We start from the raw sequence: 25,306 nt of genomic DNA, 5'->3' as shown, positions 1-25,306 counted from the left end.
TCCAAAAGGGTAAATTATACTTTTGGGAAATCAATGACTTTTTAAATCAATATTTAGGAACATTTAAAAAATAATTTTAAGCAAATTTACACAGGATGGCACACAACTCCTTTTTTAAGCAAAATTGACATACTAATTATATTAGTTTCAGTTGCACAACATATTGACTCAACAATTCTATACATTACTCAGTGCTCACCATGGTAAGTGTAGTTACCATCTGTCACTGAACAATGTTATTACAAAATTATTGACTACATTCCCTATGCTGTACACTTCATCTCCAGGACTTACTTTATAACTGGAAGTTTGTACCTTTTAATCCCCTTCATCTATTTTATCCACCTCCCCTCTGGCAACCACCCATTTGTTCTCTGTATTTAACAATCTATTTATTTATTTGTTTATTCATTTGTTTTATAGATTCCACATATAAGTGAAATCATATGGTATTTGTCTTTGATTTAATTAGTATAATACTCTGTAGGTCCATGCACGTTGTTGCAGATGGCAAGGTCTCATTCTTTTTACAGCTGAGTAATATTCCATTGTGTATATATACCACATCTTCTTTATCCATTCATCTATGGATGGACACCTGGGTTGCTTCCATATCTTGGCTATTGTAAATAATGCTGCAATAAACGTAGGGTGCATTTATCTTTTGGAATTAGCATTTTCACTTTCTTTGGGTGTAAACAACTATTTTTTTGTTGTTTCAAGGTTTTTTTTTAAAAGTTTATTTATTTATTTGTTTGTTTGTTTATGAGGGACTGTGAGAACGAGAGAGAGAGCATGAGCAGGGTGAAGGGCAGAGGGAGAAGTAGACTCCCCGCTGAGTGGGGAGCCTGATATGGGGCTCAGTCCCGGGATTCCAGGATCATGACCTGAGCAGAAGGCAGATGCTTAACTGACTGAGCCACCCAGGTATCCCTGTTTCAAGTTTTTATTTGAATTCCAGTTAGTTAACAAATAGTGCAATATTAGTTTCCAGGGGAATTTAGTGATTCATCACTTACATATAACACCCAGTGCTCATCACAACAAGCGCCTTCCTTAATACTCAACACCCTTTTAACCCATGCCCCTGCTCACCTCCCCTCCAACAACCCTCAGTTTTTTCTCTATATTTAAAAGTCTGTTGTATGGTTTGCTTCTTTTTTTTCCCTCTTATGTTCATCTGTTTTGTTTCTTAAATCCCACATATTAGTGAAATCATATGGTTGTCTTTCTCTGACTGACTTATTTCACTTAGCATAATACTTCCTCCACGTCATTGCAAATGGCAAGATTTTATTCTTTTTTATGGCTGAGTAATATTCCATTGTACATATATAACACGTCTTTATCCATTCATCACCTGATGGACATTTGGGCTCTTTCCATAATTTGGCTATTGTTGATAATGCTGCTATAAACAGTAGGTGCATGTGTTCTTTTGAATCAGTATTTTTGTATCCCTGGGTAAATACCTAGTAGTGCAATTGCTGGATCATAGGGTAGTTCTATTTTTAACTTTCTGAGGAAACTTCATACTGTTTTCTGGAGTGCCTGCACCAGTTTGAATTCCCACCAACAGTGTAAGAGGGTTCCCCTTTCTCCACATTCTTGCCAACATCTATTGTTTCCTGTGTTTTAAATCACCTTTCTGAGGATTTTGGACAGACTACATACCTGAGTAGAACAAACATAGAGAAGAATTTGCAAGCTTTTCTTTTCCAGTGCTTTAGGAAACACAAAATATATGTCTAATTTATTTTATGGCAGAGAAACTTATTATATGTTAATTTCCTTAAATAAAGGAGTAAATATCATACTTTTTGTGATGAAGGGAAGATTTTTTACAATATGGTAGGAATGGTGACAAAGTTATGAAAGTCAAGAGGAAGAATATGTTTTTCTCTATTCATTAAAGAATTTTTTTAAATATATGGGATTTATGAATTAAACAAAGGATAATTTAAAAAGGGACATAGATACACCATACAAAGTTACTGCAATGTTACTGACTGTATTTTCTATGCTGTACTTTTTATCTCCAGGACTTACTTATTTTATAACTGAAAGTTTGGATCTCTTAATCCCCTTCCTCTATTTCACCCATCCCCTAATCCCCTCCCCTCTGGCAACCACCAGTTTGTTCTCTATATTTAAGAGTTTGTTTGTTTTGTTTTGTAGAATACACATATAAATGAAATCAGATGGAAAAAAAATAAAAAGGGACATAGATAAATAAAAAGTAATTTGAATGTTATAAGCATTTAAGAGTAAAGGCAGTAAATGTCTGCCTGACTTGATATTTACTTTAAGGTGAAGTATCATGAATAGTTTTCATTTAGTTTGTATGGTTCTTCTTTTTTATTAAAGATTCATTAATTTATTTTAGAGAGAGAGAGACAGAGCACAAGTGAGAGGGGCAGAGGGAGAGGGAGAAAATCTCAAGCAGACTCTGAATTGAGCATGGACCCCCACGTGGGGCTCTATTTCATGTCCCTGAGATCATGAGTCAGATGCTTAACCAACTGTGCCACCCAAGGCTCCCCTGTATGATTATGCTTAACATTGATTTGACTACTACAGTAATAGTAACCCTCAGGAACTTTTCATTTATAAGTGAATTTCTTAAAAAAAAATCATCAGTGCTAATCTTCTTCTCTCTACTCTCTTATCTTCGTCACCTTATCTCAACTCCATCCTTTGCTGAACACAGACGTTTTAATAAGGCATTTTTAGTTTACATAGTTTGTCTAAACATTACCTCAAACATTTCTAGTAGATGTGTGTGTATGCAATTTTGTACCAATTTGTTGAAATAAAATTTCAGGACTTGCATATTAAGCCACAGTAGATGGCAGGACAGGTACTGTTTATATATGGATGAGTGTATCTAGCTGAAGATATTCTTCTTAAATGTAAATATCAAAATGATGCTAATTAAGCCAACAACAAAACTATGGGCTCTGTTTGGAATTGTGTTTTCATAATGTATACATGCTCCAGAGCATCTGAGTACTAAAGAGGTAATACAACTAGAACTATATATTGCTAATGTGGTAAAAATTTTGAGATGTGAAAGCAACATCCCAAGCATAACAAGAAATGATCTAAGAGACACTAACCAACTTTTCTGAAGTGGCATCTTAGGCAATTAAAATGAACTATATGTAGCCCTTAGTTGTTTTATGGGGATATACCACAATAATGTAAGCCCTCTCAGTCAAAGAGTAAAAATACATAGGAAGATACAGTTTTCTGAAACTTCTATTATATTTTGATATAAATGAAAAAAACTGTGATGATTGAAAAGCAAGCATGAACTAAGTATGTCTCCCACTTTAGTCTCCAAAAGAAAAACAGTTTTACTTCAGACAGAATGATTTTCTTAGACCACTGGGTCATTTGCACTTTTTAAAAAATTTTTTAGGTTGTGAGAGATGCATATATATAATCTATTTTAATGCTCAAAGATAAATATGTCTCCTCAAATATTCTATTTATAAGGTGAAATATAAACTGAAAAACAGTGTCACAACTTTTCCTCAACAACAAGTTTCATCTATAGAAATCATTTAAGCTGAGTTTCTCATATAAGTAATTGCATGTTTGAAATTGTATCTCTAATCTGGGGCCAAGGATTTAGGGCTATAAGAATTGTGTTTTAATTCACTGGGATCATACATTTTTATTTTTACTTTTTCAGATTTCTTTTTTCCCAATGTAGGGCTTGAACTCACAGTCCTGAGATCAAGAGTTGCACACTTTACCAAATGAGCCAGCCAGGCACCCCATGGGATCATATATTTTTAGAATATTGTCTGGTAGAACTGTTTATCTTGCTTAATGTGCAAAGGCAATCTATCAGGTTTCTGAGTGAAATTGAAAATGTAATTAACTACTTGAAACAATATGGAATTTGTCCCTAAAAAACAAAATTAAAGCTCATTGAATAACTAAGAACACTATATTAAATAATTTTAGTCAGTATTAGAAATTGAATTAAAATAGAATAATTTCAGATGGATTGAAGATACATGTTTTGAAACACAAGAAACACAAGAAATAAATTAATACTAATTAATACATTGTCTCCAGAAAGAGAACTTGCACAAAAAATATGTAGAAGTGAGTATTGGACACAGAAGGGCAAAAAAGTCATGGAAATCCTTCACATCTACTCAGAGAAGGAACCCATATTTCTCCGATGCACCATTAGTATAAACAAAAAAGGCAATGAAAATGTCAAGAAAGTAGAGAAAAGAGGAAAGGTTTGGTTCTTAGAAATATGAACTGGGGGCAACCTGTATAAACTTCATTAAGAAGAGTTCATAATTAATGCTTAAAGTTGTCTCTGAAGATAAATTATTTCTTCCTTTCTTATTTTCACATGTACTACCTAAAACTTTCAGGACTTCTCAGAATTATTTTTTTTTTTAAGATTTTATTTATTTATTCGTCAGAGAGAGAGAGAGCACAAGCAGGGGGAGCAGCAGGCCGAGAGAGAAGCAGGCTCCCCGCTGAGCAAGGAGCCCGGTGCAGGCTTCCATCCCAGGACCCCAGGATTATGACCTGAGCTGAAGGCAGAAACTTATCTGACTGAGCCACCCAGGCGTCCCAGGACTTCTCAGAATTCTTATTAAGGTATTTCAGCAATAAATTCTAACAACAATGACTCTAGAATGTACTGTAATGTTTTGATTTTTTAAAGCTCCTTATGTTTTGTTGTTTGTACTCAAATGTCACAACATTTTGTCTGTCCCAGGTGCATTGGTAGATTTCTAAATTGACTATGACATAAACAGTATATCATTTCTATCAAAAATTCAAGGTTTGCATGGTAATTGGGGTGGGAGGTGGTACTAATTCTAGCAAAATTAAAATCCTGTATTTATTTTTTTTATTTTTTTAATCTTTTAAAGGGAGATTGGATGGATGGATATGTGCATACATACATATATACATAAAATAATAAAGAGGGAATAAAAAAGGAGATAAGAACTGATGTATGGAACCCAAGAATAATGATGCATCTATCTATCCCTATCATAGAGGTTCAAATTAAGAGTTACAGACCTCCTAGACCATAAACAATGTTTTGGTTCCCCAACAGTGCTGTGTTCCAATGGATGATGACTGCACAAATGGTGACAGGTGGAAAGAATCATAGACAAGTGTGGTCTCTGTGGCAATTCATTCCAATGAGATCTTTACAATGAACTGGTATTTACCAGCATGCCAGTGGTGAAGTACAGGCCCAAATGTAGCTCAAAGGCAGTACTAAAATTTGCACAATGCAAGTTGGCATTCTGTTTTTTTGTTTGTTTGTTTGTTTTTTATTTAGTTCAGAGTGTATCAGAATTACCTAGGGTGTCTGTTAAAATTGAGATTCCTAATACTCATCCTTGGCTTACTGAATCAAAATTGATGTAGGAGTGGTGAAGGTAGGGTGAACAACAAAAATCTACATTTTTCTCATAGCCTCTGAGTAATTTTTATGCACTTAGGAAGATCTAGAACAGGAGTCAGCAAACATTTTTTCTGTTAAGGCCAGATAGTAATTATTTTAGCCTTTGGGGGGACAAAAAGAAGTAACATCAAAGATATTATGTGGATACTTATATAAAAAAAAAAAATTTTCCACACATTTTAAAATTGGCACAATTCAAAATATAATGATGACAATGATAAAAGAGTATTCTTTGGTAATAAAATTCTAATGAAAATAATTTGGGAGATTACATTTAGCTTAATTAAGGTTCAAAGTTGTTTTTTTCAATCATCAAATCAATTGTAAATGTCTTCATCTATCAAAAGCCTTTTTTAGCTTGCAGGCCATATGAAAAAAAGTGGCTGCCCAGATTTGGCTTGCAAGTTATAGTTTTTCAACCCCTGATTTAGAATCACTGGCATAGATACATTGGCCTATAAAGTATTTCCCAAGGTTAGCTACTTAGAATAAGTAATAATAATAATATAAAAAACTTATTAACTGATATAATTCAGTAAAATAAGTTACAAATTAAGTCAAGTAAAACAATAATGATAATAGTCAAACCATATATGTGCTAGAACATAGTACAAGTGGCTCATTAGGAAAAAAAAAAATCTAAACCAATGCTAGATGTTGAGTATCTGAAATGATCAGCTCATGAAAAGTATCTCATTTTAGTAAGAAAATGTTATATACATAACATGTTTATATTTGTGTGTGTGTGTAAAGACTACAGTTACATCGAGACATTGAGTAATTTTCTTTGGTTATAAAATTATAGGTGATTTTTGTGTTTTTTTTTCTTTTTCCTTATTTATATTTTCTAAATAGTTAAAACTAAAATGTAGAATGTCTTTAATAAAGAAAACTATTTAAAATATCATTACAAAGATTTTTTTAATAACTAAACTCTTAATGTCCTTACCCTCTAAGTCTACTCTTCCTGTATCTTCTTCATCTCAGTAAATGGCAGCTCCTTTCTTGGTGTTGGGGGCCAAATACCTTGGAGTAATTATTAACTCTTTTCTTTTTCTCACATCCCATATCCAGTCTGTCGGGAAATTATGATGTCTAAGTCTTGAAAGTATACTCAAAATCTTATGACTTATTATCACTTTTTATTGCCAATAGCTTAGTCTGAACCACCATCATCCCTTACCTAGATTATTTCATCAGTCTCCTAACAGATCTTCCTGCTCTCACTCTTTTCTTACTACACTTTATTCACAAAACTGATTGAGTGATTCCTTATAAATATAAGTTGGATTAGGTAACTTCCCTGCTTTCAATGTCCATTGGTGGTCCTGCTCACACTGTGAAGTTCAAACTCCTTACCAAGACCTTACCTTGCTGATTAAATATCTTACTCTTCTTCCCCTCACTCACATCACTACCACCACGTTGTTGCTTCAGTATTCTCAGATAGCAAGCTCATTCCTATGTCAGTTCTTTTGTTCCTGCTGTGTCCCTTCACCTGGAGTTCTCTGTATCCAGATATTTGCATGGCTCATTCTATCAATTTACTTGGTCTCAACTAATATAATACCAAATAAAAAAGGCTTTTTTTGGGGTGCCTGGGTGGCTCAGTCGTTAAGCGTCTGCCTTCGGCTCAGGTCATGATCCCAGGGTCCTGGGATTGAGCCCTGCATTGGGCTCCCTGCTCTGCAGGAAGCCTGCTTCTCCCTCTCCCACTCCCCCTGCTTGTGTTCCCTCTCACGCTGTGTCTCTCTGTGTCAAATAAATAAATAAAATATTTTTTTAAAAAAAGAAAGGCTTTTTCTCACACCTTTGTATATAATTGCAAACCCTGCTCCCTTCCTGAACTCTTTATTCCTCTGACTTAACCTACTTGATTTTTCTTCACAGCATGTAAAAACATGTGATATATTTTATGCTTATTTCCATTGTTGTTCCTTACCCCACTACCACTAAACTGTATTCCAGTGCCTAAAAGAGTGACTGATATGTAATGATAGTAAATAAAATCTGTTTAACAAATGAACTGCATGACTTAATAGAATGTAACATGAAAGAGTGATGATTATATCATAGAATATGGCAGAATGAATTTTGCTAATAATCAAGCAACAGCAACATGAAAACCTTTCCACAGAGAACAAAAAAGCAATGAAAAGAAATTCAACAAAATATTTATAGTGCATATGAGGCTGTCTGAAATTAGAAACAATATGTATTTTTTTACTTTTCTATTTTTTGGATATTACAAATTTTATTTAATTAATAGATATGGTTTTATAATGGATAAAATTGATAAACTTTAAAAATTCTTAAAATGGAATAAATAAAAAATTAAAGCTCAATAAGTTTGTCTAGATTAATATTTTATTCTTATATTTCTCTTAACCAGATGAAAATTGAAAGGCAACTAGAAACAGGTAAATATTCATACCAATTATGCCAGATCAATGGTTACAATTTTTAATTTTGTATAAAGAAATTGCACAAATCAATATAAGAGCACATGGGCAAAAGTTTGTGGGGGAAATATACAGACAACTTGAAAGAAAAAGAGGCAAATAATAATTGTATAGCAAACATATGACAATAGCCAAGGTAACTATTAAGAAATGCAAATTTACTGAGATACCATTTTCACTTCTCAAATTAGTAATACTGAAAAAATAAGTCAATGTTGGTGAGACTGTAGTTAAAACAAGCACTCTCAACTATTGCTAATCAAGGTTTAACTTTCTAAAGCTTTTTAAAAGCTATTTTGGCAATTTGCTTATGTATCCTTAAAGTCATTCATAGCTTTTGAACAAGTGATTACCATCCTAAAACCTGCATATGTACAGTTCTCCATTAGGCTGGAAAATTTCATTTTCAAACCCTCATTAAAGATCTCTGGAGTAATTTCCATGCCTCATCACTCTCCTAGGGCCATGAGAACACCCCACTCTGTGCTTTATGTCGGCAAGTTTAACTATTTCATGCTAGAAAAACTCACTTTCTTCAAATATGGCCTTCTTTTACCTATCTGCTTGTCTCAAGGAGCTACCTCTACCATAGAGCTGAGATCATAGAAGGCGTGCAGTACTTATTTGTTAATTGAGTTATTGAAAACACACATCCTGTTTCTCTTCTGATTGTTGGTTTTCTATTGTTAGAAATGGAGGATAATATCCAGAAAGAAGGGAGAGACTCAAATGAAATTATCATCTGCCAACCCAGAATTCATAGCTTTACCTTGATTTTAAACTTTCTTCTATGTTGGCTTCCAAATTACACCAAATATCTATTGGATCATTTAGGCCAAATAAGCTTGTTTGTACACACATGCATGTGGCTGCATGTATGGGTGTGTGGGTGTGTTTGATTATATGTGTTTGTGTGTTTGGGGAAAGCAAGGATTATCGCAGTTGTCTGGTCAAAGTAATTACAGTACTTGAACCAGTTATAGGAGTAGAGATAATCGCCAATATGACTTCAACATTTACTAACTCAGAACTGCAAGGGAAAAGAAATGAAAATTTAAAGGTTTTACCAAATGAAGTATATTTCGAACAGAATAAAAGTGTTAAGGAAAAACCATTATTGAAAGAAATAATTTGTGTTTTCACCCAATATGGAAGGAAACATAATATTTTATATAATCTGTCCAAAAAAAAAAAAAAAAAAAAACCACAAATAGCATAAAGATACTTGAGAATGAAGTTAATGTAGATGTTATCCTCAATAGGTATCTGTAGTCATTTGTAAAATGAATTATTTTAACCAACAGAGCAACTTTTTTTTTTAAAGTTTGTATTTATTTATTTGACAGAGAGAGACACAGCGAGAGAGGGAACACAAGCAAGGGGAGTGGGAGAGGGAGAAGCAGGTTTCCCGCAGAGCAGGGAGCCCGATGTGGGGCTCAATCCCAGGACCCTGGGATCATGACCTGAGCCGAAGGCAGACGCTTAATGACTGAGCCACCCGGGGGCCCCCAGAGCAACTATGGATAAACAAAACGAACATGTCATGAATCTATTTACAGGAATGACAAGAACGGAGACAAATGGTTATATCTGCTGCAAAGTAAGCAGAATACTTTGGTACTTATTTTTATCTATCTAAAGAAAGTTTAGTAGTTAATTAAAATGACACCTCATGTATCTTTTTCTTCACCTGTATCTATTTCTAAACTATATTCTATTCACAAATTTCTATTAGTGATAGGGAAAATCACTTCAGTAAATATAAACTATTGGCAATCTTTTTTTCCTTTTAATTTTGAAAATCACCTCTCTAAGTTTCTCTTTATATTAAAAAAAAGTTTTAAATAGAATGGATTTTTTTTTTTTTACCACTAACTATGATAGCATATGTAGTCTTGCCCAATCAGTCATTAATTCTCTCTTATTTGATAGTGTGTTTGACAACAAACACAGTGTATAATTAAATTCAGATTTTTTGTTAAGTTGTAGCCTAGGGTAAATCAGTCACAGTGCTTTTAACTCCTTGTGCCATTTAAAGCTATGATATACTTTATCTTATCTATGAGTAAAAGGTTTGGGTCCTTTAGAGGATGGAGAGATAATTATCCTTTAGTAATTGAGGAACGGTATTCACAAAAATGTGAGAATGACCAATAATGCATGTATATTTTTTTCCTAAAATTAGGCCTACACCAATAAACATGAGTCTATAGATCTTTATCTTTGATACATCAAATAATCTTCACTTTCCCAATTTAAGTATGGGATAGAAAGCTCCACTATAAAATTACTCTGACAGGGAGATGAGCAACTATCTAAGTAATTTGCATATGTGCTCAAATCAATTTTTTAAAATCCATATGCCCTTCTCAAATTTGTGTCATACTTCCAGAAATTAAATCTTTGTACAGTAAGGTTTTCTTTTCCTGCCCCTATCTTACAGTATTAGTATTGGATTGATGATCAGACCAGAAAAGCATCTGTGACTACCATTATATCCTGAAGGGATTTCCAAGCCCTGTTCTTCTTAATATCTATATATGCCTAGCTTCGTCCATAATATTAAATCATTCTTTATGGCTAAGGAAGCCTAGGGTAACCTGTTGTTACTATGTGGCTATATACCTGCGTACATCCAAGAATATCTACATAGACCACGTTCGTGTATTCTATGAAAATGCACCAATATAAAGAAGTCCAGTTCTTTTTGAAAAGGTTCAGTGCTACATAAAATTAAGCAAATTTAGCATACACAAGTATAACTAAGAAAAGGCTAATTCAAAACAGTAAAAATAAAGTTAGTAGTAAAAACACTACACAGGGTTAGTAAAGAGTCCATCAATAATGAAATAAGTGATAGACTTGATGATTTCACACATAGACTGTTTCCATAACTTATTTTGGAATTAACTGCATTCCCATTTAACATTAATAATATCTTTAAAGATGTCTTCATTTTTTTTTTAATTCTAAGTCAACCTTCTTAGAAGAAAAAGTCAAGAATTATGCTATAACCATTTCTATCTGACAGTGTACGATTTGTTTTAGGTAGTTCAGGAAAACATAAATAAATACATAAATGATTATATATATGTATGTGTATATAAAGGGAAAATGACTAGAAATAAATAAAACTATTATGTACAGAAGATATAATTTTGCAGATTGGAAATACAAATAAATCTGCAAATAAACTATTAGGATAAGAGTGCCTGGGTGGCTCAGTCGGTTAAGCACAGGACTCTTGATTTTGACTCAGGTCATGATCTCAGGGTCTGAGATTGAGCCCCACATCTGGCTCAAACTCAACAGGGAGACTGAGATTCTCTCTCTCCCTCTCCCTCTGCCCCTCACCCCCACTCATGCTCTCTCTATCTCTCTCAAATAAATAAAATCTTTAAAAAATACTATTAGGGGGTGCTTGGTTGGTTCAGTTGGTTGGGCATCTGCCTTCCACTTGTGTCATGATCTCAGGGTCCTGGGATGAATCCCACTTCAGGGTCCCTGCTCAGTGGGGGAGTCTGCTTCTCCCTCTCCCTCTGCCCCTCCCCCTGATCATTCTCTCTCTCTCTATCAAATAAATAAATAAAATCTTTAAAAAAAACTATTAGGATAGAAACTAGATTTCTGATATGTACTGAATATAAGTTTATTTTATTTTTTTATTGTGTTGTTAGCCACTGTATAGTACATCATTAGTTTTTGATTTAGTTTTGATTAGTTAATGATTCATTAGTTGCGTATAACACCCAGTGCTCATCCCTAGTACCCATCACCCCATTACCCTATCCCCCCAACCCCCTCCCCTCTGAAACGCTCAGTTTGTTTCCCAAGGTCCATAGTTTCTCATGGTTCATCTCCCTCTTTGATTTCTCCCCCTTCAGATTTCTCTCCCTTCCCCTATGGTCCTCCGTGCTATTGCTTATGTTCCACATATGAGTGAAACCATATGATAATTGTCTTTCTCTGCTTGACTTACTTCACTTAGCATCCCCTGCAGTTCCATCCATATGGATGCAAATGGTAGGTATTCATCCTTTCTGATGGCTGAGTAATATCCCATTGTATATATAAACCACATCTTTATCCATTCATCTGCTGAAGGACATCTCAGCTCCTTCCACAGTTTGGCTATTGTGGACATTGCTCCTATGAATATTGGGGTGCATGTTCCCCTTCTTTTCACTACATCTGTATCTTTGGGGTAAATGCCCAGTAGTGCAATTGCTGGGTCATAGGGTAGTTTTGTTTTTAACTTCTTGAGAAACCTCCATACTGTTTTCCAGAGTGACTGTACCAGCTTACTTTTCCACCAACAGTGTAAGAGGGTTCCCCTTTCTCCACAACCTCTCCAACATTTGTTGTTTCCTGTTTTGTTAATTTTGGCCATTCTAACTGGTATAAGGTGGTATCTCATTGTGGTTTTGATTTGTACTTCCCTGATGGCTAGTGATGTTGAGCATTTTTTCATGTGTCTGTTAGCCATTTGTATGTCTTCTTTGGAGAAGTGTCTGTTCATGTCTTCTGCCCATTTTTTTTTGACTGGGTTATTTGTTTTTTGAGTGTTGAGTTTGAGAAGTTCTTTATAGATCCTGGATATCAGCCCTTTATCTGTAGTGTCATTTGGCAAATATCTTCTCCCATTCTGTGGGTTGCCTTTTAGTTTTGTTGACTGTTTCCTTTGCTGTGCAGAAAGTTTTTATCTTGATGAGGTCCCAAAAGTTCATTTTCGTTTTTGTTTCCCTTGCCTTTGGAGACGTGTCTTGAAAGAAGTTGCTGTGGCCGATGGTAAAGAGGTTATTGCCTATGTTCTCTTCTAGGATTTTGATGGATTCCTGTCTCACATTTATGTCTTTCATCTATTTTGAGTTTATCTTGTGTATGGTGTAAAAGAATGGTCCAGTTTCATTCTTCTGAATGTGGCTGTTCAATTTTCCCAGCACCATTTATCGAAGAGACTTTTTTCCATTGGATATTTTTTGCTGATTTGTCAAAGATTAGTTGACCATAGAGTTGAGGGTCCATTTCTGGAGTCTCTAATCTGTTCCATTGGTCTATGTGTCTATTTTTGTGCCAATACCATGCTGTCTTGGTGATCACAGCTTTGTAATATAGCTTGAAGTCAGGCATTGTGATGCCCCCAGCTTTGTTTTTCTTTTTCAACATCCCCTTGGCAATTCAGTGTGTTTTCTGGTTCCATACAAATTTTAGGATTGTTTGTTCCAGCTCCTTAAAAAATGACTATGGTATTTTAATAAGGATGGCATTGAAAGTGTAGATTGCTCTAGGCAGGATAGACATTTTCACAATGTTTATTCTTCCAACCCATGAGCATGAAATGTTTTTCCATCTTTTAGTGCCTTCCTCAATTTCTTTCATAAGTGTTCTGTAATTTCTAGAGTATAGATCATGTATCTCTTTGGTTAGCTTTATTCCTAGGTATCTTATGGTTTTTGGTGCTATTGTAAATGGAATTGATTCCTTAATTTCTCTTTCTACAGTTACATTGTTAGTGTATAGAAAAGCAACTGATTTCTGTGCACTGATATTTTATCCTGCCACATTGCCAAATTGCTGTATGAGTTCTAGTAATTTGGAAGGGGGAGTCTTTTGGGTTTTCCACATAAAGTATCGTGTCATCTGTGAAGAGAGTTTGGCTTCTTTGCCAATTTGGATGCCATTTATTTATTTTTGTTGTCTGACTGCTGAGGCCAGGACTTCTAGCACTATCTTGAACAATAGTGGTGAGAGTGGACATCCCTGTCGTGTTCCTGACCTTAAGGGAAAAGCTCTCAGCTTTAATATAAAATTATTGTCTTTCTATATGCAAACAAAAAATATAAATTTAAAAGTATACCATTTTGGAATAGCATAGAGGACATTAGGAGAAGGAAGGGAAAAATGAAGGGTGGGGACTCGGAGGGGGAGATGAACTATGAGAGACTATGGACTCTGAGAAACAAACTGAGGGTTTTAGAGGGGAGGGGGTGGAGGGATGAGTTAGCCCGGTGATGGGTATTAAGGAAGGCATGTACTGTGTGGAGCACTGGGTGTTATGCACAAACAATGAATCATGGAACACTACATCTAAAACTAATGATGTAATGTATGGTGATTAACATAACAATAAAAAATAAAAAAACAAAACTAATGATGTTTGTATGGTGACTAACATAACATAATAAAATTTTTAAAAAAGTATACCATTTTATATAGTCCAAAAATATCTAAGTAGAAAACAACCAACAGAAAATTAGAAAAATTAAAACACTTTATTGTGCATTATTAAAACATAAATAGATGAGATATGTACAATGTTCACAAATTAGAAGGCCTAATATTCAAAGAAATTATACAAAATTGATTTCTAGGTTAAATGCAATCACAGTCAAATTCCCAACAATTTTTTCTTATGTGGAACTGGATGAGCTGATTTTAAAATTTGTATGGGAGAAGTGGTTGTGCAAGAGCTGCTGCACACCTAGCAGAGCCTTTGTCCAGACAGCAGCATGACATCCCCTGAGCTCTCTGCCTCCTCGATCAAGTTTTTTAATGAATTGGTTTACACTTGGAGGCCAGAAGTGTTCTGTTATCTGGGACTCACTGCTACAGGACGTGGTATTTACAATGGATCTTCATACCAAGAGCACCGGTGGAACTCCCACGTTCAACATCACTGTCACCGTGACTGCCAAGATGCTAGTCCTGCTGTTGGGCAAAGAAGGTGTCCACGGTGGTATGATCAACAAGAAATGTTATGAAATGTCCTCCCACCTACGGCATTCCCAGTACTGACCTCGTCTCATCCTTTCTCCCACCACTTCCCACTGCTTTTGCACCCCTTTCCTTCACACACACACACACACACACACATTTTTTAATTTTTTGTGGCCTGCGTCATTACCCCACGCCCCTTATAGTTGCCAAAACCACATGGACTAGGGGCTTGGGGCTGGATGTATGGACACCTGCCCTAACCATACCCTCCTGTGTGTGGTTGGAAAACTTTTTTGTGTTGGGGGTTCTTTCTCAGAATAAAAAAACTTCTAACAACAACCACAAAAATTTGTATGGAACTTCAAAGGGTCAGGAATAGTCATGATAAATTTGAAAACAAAGTATGGTGGGAGAAATAGTTTTGTCAGATATCAAAACTACATAAACTTGTAATCAAGGCTATAATAAAGTTGTAAAAATTAAAATGGTGAGTTAAGTATTGAGCCTAATAGATTAATAGAACAGAAAGTCCAGACTGTTACTTTCACACACTTATGGAATGAAATTTGATTTATGAAGAGAAGTTACCTGATAAAAATATATAAGACATCTTTTCCTATTTATTTATCATATATGTTTATTACACAAGTGGTGCTGGAAAAATATACATGTGGAAAAAAAATTAGGCACCATATACCATACCCAAACATCAATTCCAGGTAAATGAAATACCTACATTTATAAGGCAAGACAACAAAGCCTTTTATTTATTTATTTATTTATTTATTTATTTATTTTTATTATGTTATGTTAATCACCATACATTACATCATTAGTTTTTGATGTAGTGTTCCATGATTCATTGTTTGCGTATAACACCCAGTGCCCCCTTCAGTACGTGCCCTCTTTAATACCCATCACCAGGCTAACCCATCCCCCCACCTCCCTCCCCTCTAGAATGCTCAATTTGTTTCTCAGAGTCCATAGTCTCTCACGGTTCGTCTCCCCCTCCGATTTCCCCACCTTCATTTTTCCCTTCCTACTATCTTCTTTTTTTTTTTTTAACATATAATGTATTATTTGTTTTGGAGATACAGGTCTGTGATTCAACAGTCTTACACAATTCACAGTGCTCACCATAGCACAACAAAGCCTTTTAAAAGAAAATGTTATTGGCTGCTGCGTGGCTCAGTGGATTGAATGTCCCACTCTTGGTTTCCACTCAGGTCATGATCTCAGGGTCATGATCTTAGGGTCATGAGATTGAGCCCCATGTTGGGCTCTGTGCTGGGCGTGGAGCCTGCTTAAAATTCTCTCTCTCCTCCTTCCTCTCCCCTCCCCATTCTGCTTGTGCTCTCTCTCTCGCTCTCTCTCCCTCAAAACAAAACAAACAAACAAAGACAGGGGTGCCTGGGTAGCTCAGTTGTTAAGTGTCTGCCTTTGGCTCAGGTCATGATCCCAGGGTCCTGGGATCGAGCTCTGCATTGGGCTCCCTGCTCAGCGGGAAGTCTGCTTCTCCCTCTCCCACTCTCCCTGCTTGTGTTCCCTCTCTCGCTGTGTCTCTCTCTGTCAAATAAATAAATAAATAAAATATTTAAATAAAAAGAAGACAATGTTAGAGAATATTTTTGTAATAACAAGGGAAAATCAGATGCCTAGTACTCATAACAGAGAACATTGTTTATCACTTTTTTTATTTCCTAATGAAGTCATCTGAATTTTCCGTAGTAATATGGAAGCCATTAGTTTATATCTATGTTCAAATTCAAAGCAGTTAGATAGGGGTAGCATTAAAAAGTTTGAATGTATGTAGCACATTTTAACTTCCATGCTTCAGCTTCTATTATTAGTAAATATTTCACCCGAACACACAAAGACCTTGAATAACTGGCAGTATATCTTTGTCTAGTCATCGGTTTTAAAAAACAGATGCTTAGTGTTAGAAAGGACCAGTGAAGGACAATGTACCAACACTGTCAGAAAAGATCTATTCAGATTAAGGTTATAGAATACCTTTATAAAATTTACATGGCAGAATTCATGATATCTGAAGCACCACAGAGAATTTCAATTCCCACTAATGTCAACTGAGTGCCTAATTCACTTAAAAAATAGATAAAATAATTGGATCTAGAATCCTTCAAATTACACTGTACTGTCAAAGAGACTGAGAATTTAGCTGTAATGTCTTATGTTCATGAAAGTAATCTTAATGTTACTATCAGTTTAGATTTCTCCTCTATTGGGCCTGAGTAAAATAAAATTAAGACAGAATATGTTTCTAATGTCATTTTAAACTCTAAATCTACCAAAAATATACAGTGAGTATTGCTGGTAATATGATAAAATGGACCAATATTTGCCAAGTCAGGGCAGTCTAATCTGATTATCTGATTACACAAGAATGGAATAAAGCTGTTTTCTGTTTGTTTGTTTGTTTTTGTTTTTTTACTTTTCTCTAGGTATATAGCTGCCATCTTCTCTTTCACAAAGGAATCAGCAGATAAGTTTATTGAGCTTGGAGGAAATTAAAAGATTCCATAACATTCAATTTCATAAATGACCTTTGATGTATGTGTTACACCTTCTCAGTAGTTTTCTGAGTTAATTAACAATAAAAACAAATAATAACTACATTTATGTAATATCTATCATGTGACAGATTATCTTACAGTTTTTTACATAAAATAGTAAAAATTGTAGCCCTATCCCATATTCACTCTATTCATCACTAACCTTACTGGCAACGGTGGTGGTAATTTTTTTCCTCAAATGCAAGATGTCATCTGCTTCTCTGTCTGAGAGCTTTCTCCTATAAGTCATGAGTTTGCTCAGCAGAAAGGCAGGGCAAAACCAAGGGCAGGAGATTTAATTCTCACAAAATAATCTTCAACAATGACGGATGGGAATAGGTAAATAAATGCCTCAGTGTTTCTGTCCCTCGGTGGGATATTTCAGAAGCGTATTCTTCACAATGTCTCAGAGAATTACCAACAGGACTGAACATCAGTTGCCTACATTAGCAACCTTCACATCAACACACCATTAATTGACTTTTCTTTCTTCCATCTCTCACTTTCTCCACTCTCTTTTGTGCTTCCTGAATCATCTTCTAAATGAATACCTATACCTCAGACTTCATATTTCTATATATTTGCTTATTTGGACATATAAAATCCAGAGTAGAATAGAAAGTACATGTATAGTGTGTTAGAAAACAATTTCATTGCCATTTTAGTGCAGGATTTGTATACTATTATAAAAACACAGTCTAGAAATATTTATTTCAAATTATTCTGTATCTTTATATTTTTGTTACTAATAAGTCTATATCTTACTACTATAATGGTAAAATAAATTAAAGATATTAACAAAAGAGTCCTGTTTAATTACTTCAGTATGTAATGCTAAGCATAGAGCATCAATCATAGAAAATAGAAAAAAAAATAATTTGAAGAAGTAATATTCAATTCTTCATTTGTGTTCCTCCAACTTCTTAAATATCATACTTGAGGATTACTTTGAGAATACTAGTAGTACTACTATCAACTAAAGATAGCATTTAAAGAAAGTAAAAATTCTGGTTTCCAGTTTTTTTATGTAAGGATCTTAAAAATATTCACTCTGTCCTTAAAAGTATTCACTCAGTAAAAATTAAACAAACTGAAAAATCGACGCCTCTTCTTTTTTTTTTTTTAAAGATTTTATTTATTTATTTGACAGAGAGAGACACAGCGAGAGAGGGAACACAAGCAGGGGGAGTGGGAGAGGGAGAAGCAGGCTTCCCGCAGAGCAGGGAGCCCGATGCGGGGCTCGATCCCAGGACCCTGGGATCATGACCCGAGCCGAAGGCAGACGCTTAATGACTGAGCCACCCAGGCACCCCTCGACGCCTCTTCTTATGTCGGTCAGAAAAGTGAAGTTACACTGTGGAAAGAGCCAAGATGTCCATCGACAGATGAATGGATAAAGAAGATGTGGTATATATAGACAATGGAATATTATGCAGCCATCAAAAGGAATGAGGTCTTGCCATTTGCAAAGACATGGATGGAACTGGAGGGTGTTATGCTGAGCGAAATAAGTCAATCAGAGAAAGACATGTATCATATGACCTCACTGATATGAGGAATTCTTAATCTCAGGAAACAAACTGAGGTTTGCTGGAGTGGTGGGGGGTGGGAGGGATGGGGTGACTGGGTGATAGACATTGGGGAGGGTATGTGCTATGGTGAGCGCTGTGAAGTGTGCAAGACTGTAGAATCACAGATCCGTACCTCTGAAGCAAATAATACATTATATGTTAAAAAAAAAAAAAAGAAGAAGATAGCAGGAGGGAAAGAATGAAGGTGGGGAACTGGAGGGGGAGACGAACCATGAGAGACTATGGGCTCTGAAAATCAAACTGAGGGTTCTAGAGGGGAGGGGGTAGGAGCAATGGGATAGCCTGGTGATGGGTATTAAAGAGGGCACGTTCTGCATGGAGCCCTGGGTGTTATATGCAAACAATGACTCATGGAACACTACACCAAAAACTAATGATGTAATGTATGGTGATTAACATAACATAATTAAAAAAAATGGGAGACAAAAATAAAAATAAAGTTGTTCATTCAACAACAACAAAAAAAGTGAAGTTACAGGGCAAATCACTGCCCCAACATTGGAAGTAGACAAGTAAATACAGGGAATCACAACTTACCTGAACAGAAACCCATAAGCAAAAATTTCTGCAGGAACCAGTACCAAGATAAGAAAACCTAAATTGTAATTGATAAATTGCTGGAAGCTCAGTGTGGATGATCCTAAGAGATAAAAACCTTGCCACTACATTAATGAAGGCTTTTTACCCAGTATATCATTTTTTTCCTTTTTTAAAAATGCAAGGCATACTAAATTAAAGAGAGAGAGAGGAAGAGAAGTGGCTGAAAAAGCATCAGAACCAGAATCATAGTTCATATCTCCCTCCAACCCCATAAGAGACTATGGACTCAGAAACAAACAGGGTTTTAGAGGGGAAGGGGGAGGGGGGATTTGTTAGCCCAGTGATGAGTATTAAGGAGGGCATGTACTGCATGGAGCACTGGGTGTTATATGAAAACAATGGATCATGGATCACCACATCAAAAACCAATGATGTATTGTATGGTGACTAACATAACATAATAAAATTAATAAAAAAAAAAATGAACCAGAATCATATATGACAGAAATATTAGAATTATCAGACCAGGATTTTTTGAACTATTATTAATAGGCTAAGAGCTGAATAAATAAACAATCAGATAAAAATTGAGAAAATGTGTTGCCATATACATGCATTGCAGGAAATATTAAAAGAAGGTCTTCAGAGAAGTAAAATGATATAGGTTAGAACTTGAATCTAGATTAAAAAAAACAGAAAAATCATTGGACAATGAATAATTGAAATACAATATTTATTTATTTTTCTTATTTAACAGAAAACAGGGGTCCCTGGGTAGCTCAGTTGGTTAAGCATTTGCCTTAGGCTCAGGTCATGATCCCAGGGTCCTGGGATCAAGCACTGCATTGAGCTCTCTGCTCAGTGGGGAGCCTGCTTCTGCCTCTCCTTCTGCCACTCCTGCTTGTGCTCTCTCTCTCCCTTTCTCTGTCAAATAAATAAATAAAATCTTTTAAAAATCTAACAGAAAACAGTGTGTTCAAAATAATAACAGCAACAATGTATTAAATTATATATATATATATATATATATATATATATACACACATATATATGTATATATACATGAAATGACACCAATAATAAAAGGAACAAGAAGGAAGAATTAAGAATATTTTGTTATTATAAGGTACTTGCATACCTGTAAAGTGTTATAGTGTTATTTGAAAGTGGACATGGATTAGTTGTAAATATACATTGTAAACTTCAGAGAAATCACTAAAAAATATAACAAAATAATTATGGCTGGTAAGCCAAGGAAGGAGAAAAAATGAAATCATAGGAAATGCCCAGTTAAAACTACAAAAGTGTGGAGGACAAGAAGAGGGACAAGAAAGACAACAAATAGAAAACAGTGACAAATATGGTAGATATTAGTCCAAATATATCAATAATAAAAGGCTTAAATAGATCAATTAAAACACAAAAGATGTCAGAGTGGATCATAAGACAAGACCCAACTATATGTTTGGCTGCAAAAAAAACAACATTAAATATAAAGACATATATATGTCTCTACACGAATAAAATGAAGGATAAAGATAATATGATCATTTCAATAGATGCAGAAAAAACACTAGACAAAATTCAACATCCTTTTATAATAAAAACTCTTAACAAAGTGTGTTTGGGAGGGAATGTACTTCAACATAATAAGGGCCAGAGGTGCCTGGGTGGCTCAGTCAGTTAAGCATCTGACTATTGGTTTCTGCTCAGGTCATGATCTCATGGGTCATGAGATTGGGCCCAACATCAGGCTCTGCACTCAGTGGGGAGTCTGCTTGAAGACTGTCTCCCTCTGCCCCTCCCAAAACTCATGCTTACTCTCTCTCTCTGTCTCTCAAATAAATAAATAAATCTAAAAAAAAAAGAACATAATAAGGGCCATATATATGAAAAACCTGTAAGTAATATTACACTCAGTGGTGAGAAACTGAGAACTTTTCCTCTATGGCCAGGAATAAGACAGGGATGTCCACTCTCACCATTTTTATTCAACATAGCATTGGCAGACCTAGCCAAAGCAATCAGAAAAGGAAAAAAAATATGAGACACCCAAATTGGTAAGGAAAAAGTTAAACTGTCACTATTTGCAGATGACATGATACTATATGTAGAGGACCCTAAAGACCCCATTTAAAAAAAAAAAAAAACTATTAGAAGTAATAAATGAATTCAGTAAAGTTGAAGGATACAAAATCAATACACAGAAACCTGTTGCATTTTATACACTAAAAACAAAGTAGCAGAAAGATAAATTAAGAAAACAATTGCATTTACAATGCATCAAAAAGAACAGAATATCTATGAATGAACCTATCCAAGGAGGTGAAAGACCTGTCCTCTGAAAACTATAAAACATGAATGAGAGAAATTGAAGATGACACAAGCAAATGTAGAAACATACCATGCTATGGATTGGAAGAACCAGTCACGTTAAAATGTCCAAACTACCCAAAGCAATCTCCAGATTCAGTGCAATTCAAAAAAAAAAAAAAAAAAAAAAATACCAATAGCATTTTTCACAGAACTAGAATAAGTAATACTAAAATTTTTAGAAAACCACAAACGACTGAATTGGCAAAACAATCTTGAAAAGAAGAACACTGGACCAGATGCACTTAACATACATATTCAGAGATTTTCATCCTAAAGCAACAGAATACACAGTCTTCTCAAGTACACATGGAATATTCTCCAGAATATATCACATACTGGGTCAAAGATGAGGTCTCAAAAGGTAGAAAATATTGAGATTATACCATGCATATTTTAAGAACACAATGCTTTAAAACTTGAACTCAACAACAAGAAAAAAAATTTGGAAGGACCAAAAATACATGGAGCTTAAAGAGCAGCATACTAAAGAATGAATGGGTCAACCAGGAAATTAAGGAAAAATTAAAAAAAAAAAGAAGCAAATGAAAATGAAAGCACCACAGTTCAAAAGCTTTGGGATGCAGCAAAAGAGGTCCTAAGAGGGAAGTAGATAGCAATATAGGCCTTCTTCAAGAAGCAAGAAAAGTCTCAAATGCACAGCCTAACCTTACACCTAAAGGAGCTGGAAAAAGAACAGGCCTAAATCCAGCAGAAGAAGATAAATAATAAATATTAGAGCAGAAATCAATGATACAGAAATTTAAAAAAAAAAAAAAAAGAGTAGAACAAATCAATGAACTAAGAGCTGATTTTGTGAAGGAATTTATAAGATTGATAAACCCCTAGCCAGACTTATCAAAAAGAAAAGAGAAAGGACCCAAATAAATAAAATTATGAATGAAAGAGGAGAGATCACAAGCAACATTGAAGAAATAACAATTAAAAGCAATCTTTTGAGCAAGTATATGCCAAAAAAATTAGACAATCTGGAAGAAATGGATGCATTCTTAGAAACATATAAACTATCAAAACTGAAACAGGAAGAAATAGAAAACCTAAACAGACCTTTAATCAGCAAAGAAATTGAATCAGTAATCAAAAATCTCCCAAAAAACAAGACTCCAGGGCCAGATGGCCTTGTAGTAGAATTCTATCAAACATTTAAAGGAGAAATAATACCTATTCTTCTGAAGCTGTTTCAAAAAATAGAAATGGAAGGAAAATGTCCAAACTCATTCAATGAGACCAGCATTACATTGATCCCAAAACCAAAGACCCCACTAAAAAGGAAAATTGCAGGCCAATATCCCTGATGAACATGGATGCAAAAATTCTCACCAAGACACTACATAATAGGGTCCAACAGTACATTAAAAGGATTATTCACCAAGACCAAGTGGGATTTATTCCTGGGCTACAAGGGTAGTTCAACATCCACAAATCAATCAATGTGATACTCCACATTAATAAAAGTAAGGACAGGAACCATATGATCATTTCAATATATGCAGAAAAAGCATTTGACAAAATACAACATCCTTTCTTGATAAAAACTCTCCACATGTAGGGATAGCAAGAAAATACCTCAATATCATAAAATCAATATACAAAAAACCCACAGCAAATATAATCTTCAACAGAAAAAAACAGCACTTTTCCCCTAAGGTCAGGAATGCCACAAAGATGTCCAGTCTCACCACTTTTGTTCAACATAGTACTGGAAGTCTTAGCCTCAGGAATCAGACAACTAAAAGAAGTAAAAGTCATCCCAACTGGCAAAGAGGAAGTCAAACTTTCACTCTTCACAGACAACATGATACTCTATGTAGAAAACCCCAAAGACTCCAGCCAAAAGTTTCTAGAAATAATACAGGAATTCAACAAAGTCACAGGATATAAAAACAACACATATAAGTCTGTTGCATTTCTATACATCAATAATGAAGCAATACAAAGAGAAATCAAGGAATCAATCCCATTTACAATTGCACCAAAACTCATAAGATACCTAGGAATAAAACTAACCAACGAGCAAAAAGATCTGTACTCTGAAAACTATAGAACACTTAATGAAAGACATTGAAGAACACACAAAGGAATGGAAAAACATTCCATGCTCATGGATTGGAAGAACAAATGTTGTTAAAATGTGTTTGCTACCCAAAGCAATCTACACATTCAGTGCAATCCCTATCAAAATACCACCAGCATTTTTCACAGAGCTGGAACAAGTAATTCTAAAATTTATATGGAACCAGAAAAGACCTGGATAGCCAAAGGAATGTTGAAAAAGAAAATCAAAGCTGGAGACATCACAATTCTGGACTTCAGGCTGTATTACAAAGCTGTAATATCAAGACAGTATGGTACTGGCACAAAAACAGATGCATTGACCAATGGAACAGAATAGAGACTCCAGAAATGGACCCTCAACTCTATGGTCAACTAATCTTTGACAAATCAGGAAAAAATATCCAATGGAAAAAAGACAATCTCTTCCACAAATAGTGTTGGGAAAATTGGATAGCCACATGTAGAAGAATGAAACTGGCCCACTTTCTTACACCATACACAAAAATAAACTCAAAATGGATGAAAGACCAAAATGAGATAGGAATCCATCAAAATCCTAGAGGAGTATACAGGCAGCAACCACTTTGACCTCAGCCACAGCAACTTCTTGCTAGACACATCTCCAAAGGCAAGAGAAACAAAAGGCAAAATGAACTATTGTAACTTCATCAAGATAAAAAGCTTCTGCACAGCAAAGGGAACAGTCAACAAAACTGAAAGGCAACTTATGGAATGGGAGAAGATATTTGCAAATGACATATCAGATAAAAGGCTAGTATCCAAAATCTCTAAATAGAGTTTATCAAACTCAACACCCAAAAAATAAATGATCCAGTCAAGCAGTGGGCAGAAGACATGAACAGACATTTCTCCAAAGAAGACATACAAATGGCTAACAGACACTTGAAAAAATGCTCCACATCACTTGGCATCAGGAAAATACAAATCAAAACCACAATGAGATACCACCTCACACCAGTCAGAATGGCTAAAAATTAACCATTCAGGAAACAACAGATGTTGGCAAGGATGCAGAGAAAGGGGAATGCTCTTACACTGTTGGTGGGAATGCAAACTGGTGCAGCCATTCTGGAAAGCAGTATGGAGGTTCTTCAAAAATTTAAAAATAGAGCTACCCTATGGCCCAGCAATTGCACTACTTGGTATTTATCCAAAGGATACAAACAGTGATTCGAAGGGGCACATGCACCCCAATATTTATAGCAGCAGTGTCCACAATAGCCAAAATATGCAAAGAGCCCAGATGTCCATCAAGAGATGAATGGATAAAGAAGTTGTGGTATATATAAATTTCTATAATGGAATATTATTCAACCATCAAAACAAATGAAATATTCCCATTTGCAATGATATGGATGGAACTAGAGGGCATTATGTTAAGTGCAGTGAGTCAGTCACAGAATTCCAATACCATATTATTTCACTCATATGTGGAATTTAAGAAACAAAACAGATGAACATAGGGGAATGGAAGGAAAAATAAAATAA

At 35.1% G+C, this 25,306-nt stretch overlaps 1 pseudogene; it reads left to right on the top strand.

The window, feature by feature from the left end:
• The first annotated feature begins 14,553 nt into the window (after positions 1-14,553).
• The window catches only part of LOC116623118, a 43,076-nt pseudogene continuing 32,323 nt past the window's right edge, over positions 14,554-25,306 (top strand).

Source organism: Phoca vitulina, unplaced genomic scaffold (assembly GCF_004348235.1).
Source record: "Phoca vitulina isolate PV1807 unplaced genomic scaffold, GSC_HSeal_1.0 scaffold57, whole genome shotgun sequence".
Classification (NCBI taxonomy): domain Eukaryota; kingdom Metazoa; phylum Chordata; class Mammalia; order Carnivora; family Phocidae; genus Phoca; species Phoca vitulina.
The sequence above is the reverse complement of the archived record's forward strand: the minus strand, read 5'-3'. Positions and strand labels throughout refer to the sequence as shown.